General features: G+C 31.0%; 1 pseudogene; it reads right to left on the bottom strand.

The window, feature by feature from the left end:
• Positions 1 to 4,915: 4,915 nt before the first annotated feature.
• LOC123200238 lies at positions 4,916 to 7,703 on the bottom strand (annotated as a pseudogene).
• Positions 7,704 to 8,207: the final 504 nt, after the last annotated feature.

The raw sequence follows: 8,207 nt of genomic DNA, 5'->3' as shown, positions 1-8,207 counted from the left end.
ACCTTGTGGACCCCTTCCTCTTTTGTGGAAATGAAATCTTCACAATAGCACGCATCTTCATTTTTGTTTATGTGATTTCATCTTAATCAAACTCTTGGAAGACGTTTGGTTTGGGTAATATTTTATTACCAAAATAGAAAGATTACCTTGAAGATAGATTATTTAGAAGATTACTGGGTATAAATGATTACTATGTTTGAAAAAATTTTGTAGGTATAAATAATTATTGTGTTTAGTTAAAGGTAATAAAATATTACCAGTAAATTATTTTACTTAAATGCTCTTGAATATAATTATTTTTAAATATTTTTTATATTATTTGTCATATTAATTAAAAATAAATTTATTTTTGTCTCAAAAAATTAATAAATAATAATATAATTATAATAAAATCAAGATTACCTTGGTAATATTTAAATACTTAAGGTGAATGTGATAATCAGATTACCACCTATATTACCTGTCATGTCAGCATTGATAATAAAACATTATTATAATATTTTATTATTGACAAACCAAACAAGGGAATAAAAGATAGATTACCAAGTTAATATTAAAAAACTGAAACCAAACAGCCCCTTGGGGGTACCTGATAATATATAAATAATTTTTAGTGTGGCATCAACCTCCTAATAATTAGATAATTACATTTACATCCCCATGTGCGCTAATTCAAATTTAATTAAACTTAAACTAGGGTTAATTTAAATTCAGTTCAAATCTCAAGTATCAGATTGCGCTTAAATTGGTAAACAATATGTCAATGAAGGAAAAATAATAACATCAAAGAGTGAGAAGAATAATAAGAAAAACAAAGATTCCCAAAGAAGAAGAAAAGGAATTTGTCAACATAGATTGTGAGTTGAAATTGTTTCTATTCGAATTCGATTCATTGAAGAACAACAATCTAAACTCAGACAATTCAAATAAATTTCATTCGTACTACGAAGGTTTGACCTAACTAACTTAGAGGCGTTTGGTTTGATGAATAATTTATTATTTATTATTTAAATTAAAATATTACCTTGAAGATAAATTATCTAAATGATTATTGGATATAAATTATTACTATATTTGATAAAAATAGGTAGATATAAATAATAATTATGTTTAATTAAAAGTAATAAAAAATACTAGTATATTATTTTACTTAAATATTATTGAGTATAATTATTCTGAAATATTTTTTATGTTATTTATTATATTAATTGAAAATGAGATTATTTTTGTCTTAAAAATTAATAAATAAAGATATAATTATAAAAAAATCAAAATTAGTTTGATAAATAGTAATCAGATTACTCTAATAAAAGAATCTTAGAAATTTTATCACTTATTAATCAAATAAAATAATATAAATAATAAAAAATAAATTATCAAAATTTTTTTTTTAACCCATTTAATCGATTCCTTTGGAGTAAAAATTTAACAACATGGTAGGCTCTGTCAATAACATTTTGGTCCATGTCTATGAGACAGAAATACCCTTGAAGAACTAAAATGTTACAAAAAATAATAATAATAATATTACTCAATTAATTCTATTTGAAGGATTAAAAAGGAAATTTCTTCGCATAATAAACTCCATTAATGAAGATTAAGGTGAGTCATAATCATAATAATAAACAAGTGTCAAAGTTTAAAAATTCTAATAAGTAATTATAATTAAACGAAGGTTCAATTATATGTCATCTATAAATATTTTAAATTTAATCATAAAAATATAATATATAATTATAATATGAGTAAGACTTTTAAAAAACACATCTATATTCAGACGAACCAAATCAAATTCTCACTAGTTAATAATAAAAAAAATATTTAAATAAAAATAAACAATAATATGATTAATTATAATTATAGAAAGATATAATTATACCCAATATATTAAAGTAATATATCTCCAAAATATTTGTGTCAATTCAAGTCGTGTCATGTTACTTTTGTGTGAATCCTAATACTATCCGATTTAATTTCAAATTGTGTCAGATTGACCTTAAATAAATTTTGTTAGAAAACTCAACTCTAACCTGATATTTTTTGTATTGTGTTGTATTAAATTAACGGATCGTATTAAAAATTGTTAGCTCTACATTGAACAACTAAGATTAATTCCTATTGGTCTCATAGATTTAGCTATAGGAAAAAAAAAAAGGGGTTGACTCTATGCTTTCATGCTTCAAACACTTCTTTCTTTACTTATCTTTGCTGATTTTCTTAGAGCTTTGTCTTCGATTGGTTAATTGGAGCGAGGAATATCTTCACTAGTTAGTAAGATGGAAAATTACTCAATTTTGAGAGTCTTCAATTGTAGATAGTCCAACGTGTTTTTCATTGTTTTTATGAAGGTGAGAGTTGAGGTATCACAAAACAATTTTGTGTATGGTAGAAGAGAACAGTTTGGAGAATGAGCTCTCACTAGAGGGAGTGGATACATTGGGTATACATTCTTGTGGCTTTTTAGATTAGTCAGTAAGGGTGTATGCTTTCTTACCATTGTAGCAAATAGGATTATGCACTCCATGTGGGTGCAAGGAGGTGTTTTGTACCAAAATGGCTTTCCTAATGTGGTTCCAGACAACTCTCCTTGGACTTGTTGCATCCTTAGACAAACTTGATGTTTGAGTCCTGCCTTATCTCACGCCTTAAACTTCAGTCAATGAACATTGTTAGACAGTCACTTGTGTCTTTAGTGTTGAGGCGAGAGCTTCCTTGAAAGAGTTCTTGGGATGTTTCTTGTGGGCTCGACAATTTTATGGAACCTCACTTTTTCCTATGATTAAAGTGTTGCAGTAAGCTAATATAGTTTTGAGTTTTTTTATTCAATTATCTCTTACAGATGATTTCTGACATGTATTTGTGTTTACAACTTTTAGATGTGTTTTCTCTTTCTCTCTTGAGAGGATTCAATCCATACAAGAGGAATGCGGGGGGAGTGTAGTTGTAACTAACAACTATAAGGGAGTACTTGTGTGATCAAAACCATGGTAGTTGGGTTGTATATTATAAATATGTTAAGGAGTCATTAATAACATCTTTAGTCATATACATTAAATTTTGTAACTTACTATAAGACAACATCTCAGATTGTGAGGTTGAAAGATTACATTTTCAAATTACTAGTTGTTGATTTTATTTTTAGACAACTTATGATCTATCGTGATAGTAGTACAACCATGCTTTTTACAAAGAATTACAAGACTACTGGTTTATCAAGACAGATGGAAAAAAATTATCTTACAATTAAAAGTCTCATAAAGAGGAAACATTATGATATAATACATATATACAATTTAAGTCTCTAACCAAAGCATTAAGACTTGTAGTTTTTAAAGTTTTGTTAAAAATATGAGGATGTTTAGGGTCTGTTGATATTTAAGGTTAGTGCGAGTTTTATAATTTGTTGACTTAGTGGTATTTTTTTACTATTAAGTTAACATTTTTTTTTTTAATCATGATCCTATAGATATACTCATTTGTAGATGAACAAATGCACATTTATATGTTTATAGTACAAAATTTGTTTTAAGACAAATTTTCTTTTTGAATATGACAGTTATATGTGTATGTTTCATGATATCTTGAGTAAAGTTAAAATATATACACTTAATTGGAAGTACTAGTTTCATTAGAAACAAATGAATTTTTCTCATTTTTTTTGAAATATAACTGTTAAGAAAAATTATAAAGAAGACTGTGATCACTTGATTGATTATTATTCATGCTACACTCTGAGATTGCTTGTTCATATCAATTTAGTTATTATTACTCATGATAATGGACAATATTATATTTGTAGCTAACATTGGTAAAATTATAATTCGTTATTAGTAATCATATTAATTAAATTGAAAATTATAATATTATTATTGAATTATATTGTCTTCTATATAAAAATAACTTTTAAAGTTAAAATGTTAGTTGTACAGAAGTTAAAATTATTTTTATCTTAAAAATAAAATAAAAATAATTAATATTACCCAAGTTAAAGAATGTTGAATTTTTTTTTCTAATGTTGGATTATGTTAATTATAATTTTAGTTTAATAAAACATAGTAATTGAATAGTTCAATAATAATTTATAAATGAATTTAAGTGATTAATAAATATAAATTCAAAATTATTTATCAATGATAATCTCATTTGACAATATCAATGTAAGTCTTAAGATTTATTCGTTTTATAATGAAATCCAATAACTTATTAGATATTAATTGAGTTTTCTCTTAGAACAATTTTACTATTTGAAAACTGACATTCAAGGAAATTGGGAAGACTTGTCACTCAAATGCTTTCAAGAGTTTTGAGAATCCACCAAACATAACAATTGGGATGGGAGAGGGTCCGATAATATATCTTTTATTATTTACGTTGTTTTGTTTGGTTTATAAATAATAAAAAATTATTGTAATCTTATATTATCAATGATGATGTGACAAGTAAACAAGTGGTAATCTTATTATTATCTTTACTTTATATATTAAAAAACTATCAAAATAATCTCTATTTTATTATAGTTATATCCTTATTTATTAATTTTTTAAAACAAAAATAACCTTATTTTTAATTAATATAATGCGTAACATAATAAATATTTTAAAATAATTATACCCAAAAGATATTTTAGTAAAATAATATGCTAATATTATTTTATTACATATAATCAAATATAATAATTATTTATATCTGCGAAAGTTTATCAAATTTTATTAAATATAATAATAATTTATACGTATTAATCTTCTATATAATCTATATTCAAGATAATCTTTTAATTTTAATAATAAAATATTGTTCAAACTAAAAACATACTTCAAGTATTCTTATAACCCTACACTAATTTCATTCAATATTTTATAGCTCATAACTAAACCCTGTAGATTGATTGGTTTTAATTGTTCATCTAAATGAAATCTTACCTAAACTTCCCATCCCCGTCTCTCCAGTGGTTGAATTCACTTTAGGAATGTGTGCAACTCTCCAGTAATCTTCACCTCCATCTCGGCGAATCGTCTTCAGCAATTTATGTGGCAAGTCAAAAAACTCTAGCATTTTCAACTGGCTCAGATGCTCAATTCCCAGCGGCACCTTCTGCAACGACTTACACCGCTGAATTCTAAGCTTTTCAATGCACGACATCTGAGCATTTTCAACTGGCTCAGATGCTCAATTCCCTTTTGTATTTCCACAAATGTCAGCCCTTCAAACTTGTACGAACCTAGTAGCTTCAGCTTCTTGAACCCACCAGCCATGAAGCAGAGCATGTCTCCATCGTATACTTGAACCAGTTCGAGATGAACAAGATTAGGAAGATCTTGCAGAAACACCAGCGGATCTTCCTTCAATCTACTCCATCTTAGTTTAAGTTTCACCAAGCTGTGAACATAAGTTATCCAATGAGGTAAACTCTCCAACCGTCCTGTTAAGTAGATTCTTTGAAGGAGCTGAGGTGGATGGTGAAGGTGCTGAAGATCAATAATCTCGCTTTCTTCTGTTGAAGTTATCGATAGTGAGCGAAGGTTTGTCAGATGTTCAATAGACGAACACAACATTTTCCCATCTGGTTTTCTCAACTTTATAATTCCGAGTCTTTTAAGTTGAGTTAATTTGCCAAGCTCTTGTAGCGTCCCAACATGGTTTGCCTCGATAAAACTGAGTTTCTGTAAAGACTGAAGAACACCAATCTTCTCTAGACTTTTGAAGCCATATTTAAAAGTAGCAAAAGTCTCATATTCATATCGGTAAACCATGAGATGACGAAGCTTTTTGAGGTTGAGTATCTCTGATGGCAATTCAGTGACATAGGCATGTTTAAGATCTAAGGTCTCCAGGTTCTGAAGCTTCCCTATGTATGTTGGAATCGTTTTCAACTTGGTGTCCCTCAAACTCATGTACTTCAAATAATACAAGTTCATAACTTCAATGGGAAATTTTGTGACTGGTGTGCCTCGCATGTCCAGGACGCCTAGAAGCTTGAACCCACTTGGAAAAAGTGCGTGCAAACGTGGTTTTTCATCTATCCCAAACATGAACAGAGAACGCAATTGAGAAGCGTTGACAAACCTGTTTTGCTGAACATTTTGTAGTGTATTGTGAACTGATAATCGTCGAACTTTATCTGGCCATAGTGTGTTCTGATTCATGTGTTCTTTAGCTATGGCTGCAATGTTGTGCTCTCTGGACTTTGTTTTAATGATTTCCCTCAGAAAGTCGTGGATTCTACAGGCCTTGACTCTTCCATCGCTTGTTGTTCCAGCCACTTGCATCAGGCTTCTGTTCAAGAGCTCGCTGAGGTACTCCTGCGCAACTTCTTCCATTGTCTTTCCTTCCTTCGCTTCAACAAATCCTTCTGCCGTCCACAACCGAACCAGTCTCATTGGTTCGATTAAATGATTATCCGGAAAGATGCTCAAGTAAAGAAAACATGCTTTCAAATGGCATGGCAAGTCATTGAGGCTGAGTGAAAGCACTTTCTTCAAATTCTGGAGTTTGTCATTGCCTTCAATCTCAGCACCAAGACTCCGATGAACTATTTCCCATTCATCAATCCTCTGCCTATCTTTCGCAGCCAAAACTCCACCAATCGCCACTATGGCAAGAGGAAGTCCTTCACATTTCTTCAAAATACACCTACAAATTCCCTCCAGGTGTGGAGGACAAGCTTTTCCATGAAATGTTTTGGTGCAAAAAAGAATCCGGGACTCTTCAGGAGGCAATGGCTGCAAATTATAGACGCAACCTTCGGATTCCAACCGAGAAGTGAAGGGTAAATCAACTTTACGCGTAGTGAGCATCACTCGGCTGCCACAATTGTTGGTGGGCAAAGCATATTTCACCGCATCCCAATCATTTATATGCCACACATCATCAAGAACAATCAAGTACCTCCTTTCCTGAAGAAAATCCTTTATTATTTTCTTCAACCCATCACTACTCATCGTCTCCACAGCCTCCGGAGCCGACTTCCTAATTGCTTGAAAAAGCTGCTGAAGCATATCTTTAAGAAGCTCCTGCATCTTGAAGCTTCTTGAAACAGTGATCCAAGCACGGATAGTGAAGTGTTTCTTAACTTGTCTATCATCGTAGACTTGTTTCGCCAGAGTTGTCTTTCCCATTCCTCCCATTCCCGCCAGAGAAACCACTTGACGGCCTAAGCCACCGCCCACTAGCAACTCAGCCACCTTCTCTTTAGGCCCATCAATGCCAACCAAGTCAGTCTCGTCCAAAAGAAGGGCGTCCTCATGACGGTCATTCCATGAATTCGCCAAACTCGAACCAGCCTGTTCAGCTGCTCGGAAGTTTTTACGGAGTCTGAGGTGTCCCTTGTAAATACTTTTGATTCTTGAGTTGATGCCTTGGATTTCATACGCTATTCGGTAACGAGCCTTCATGTTCTTGACACAACACGAAAGCTTGTGAAGAAAGCCGTAGAAACCATCGCCGTGGTTGTGAGTAAGATGGAGAGTGAACTCGTCTAAAACATCTTCGATATCGTGAGCTACATCTCTGATTTGCTTCACCCAAAATTTGACTTCTTCGTCGGTTTCTTCTAAACAATCGGCGCTTCTCAAGAACACCTTCATGCGCTCCAGTTCTGTTCTCACGTAAACAACTTCTTCACGAACACCGTTCATCATTTGCACTTCGTTTGAGAAGAATAGTGTAAGCTTATCGAGTACAAACTTGACGGCGGTTTCTGCCATGAGAAGTGGCAGTAAAAGTATCTGTGAATTGTTATTTCCAAGAAGAAATACAAGAAAGTGGATGCAAATTAAGGTTTGAACGAAGAAATACAACCAAAAGTAGCTGCAGTTTGTGGTTTCGAAGAAGAAAGAAATTGAACTAATCAACAGGGAAGTTCTTTCAAGGATTTTTATAAGGGAAATTTTAAAAAATACCCAAAATGCCCTCCCATTAAGCAAAAATACCCAAAATCACTATTTTCAAACTAAAATGCCCAAAATCACTGTTTCAAAAAAAAAATACCTATGACTTTTTTTAATACCAAAACTACCCTTCCTCTCATATTTATTAACTCTCCCCTTACTATGGGGTTTTAATGTAATTTTAGATAAATATGAGGGGTTTTTAGATATTTTACATTATAAAGGCATTTTGATATTTATTTATTTATTTCAAACTTTTTCTAAAATATCAAAATTACCCTTCCCTTCATTTATATAACTCCCCTCAGTCATTATGGGGGT

This window comes from Mangifera indica, chromosome 17 (genome assembly GCF_011075055.1).
Source record: "Mangifera indica cultivar Alphonso chromosome 17, CATAS_Mindica_2.1, whole genome shotgun sequence".
Lineage (NCBI taxonomy): Eukaryota > Viridiplantae > Streptophyta > Magnoliopsida > Sapindales > Anacardiaceae > Mangifera > Mangifera indica.
The sequence above is the reverse complement of the archived record's forward strand: the minus strand, read 5'-3'. Positions and strand labels throughout refer to the sequence as shown.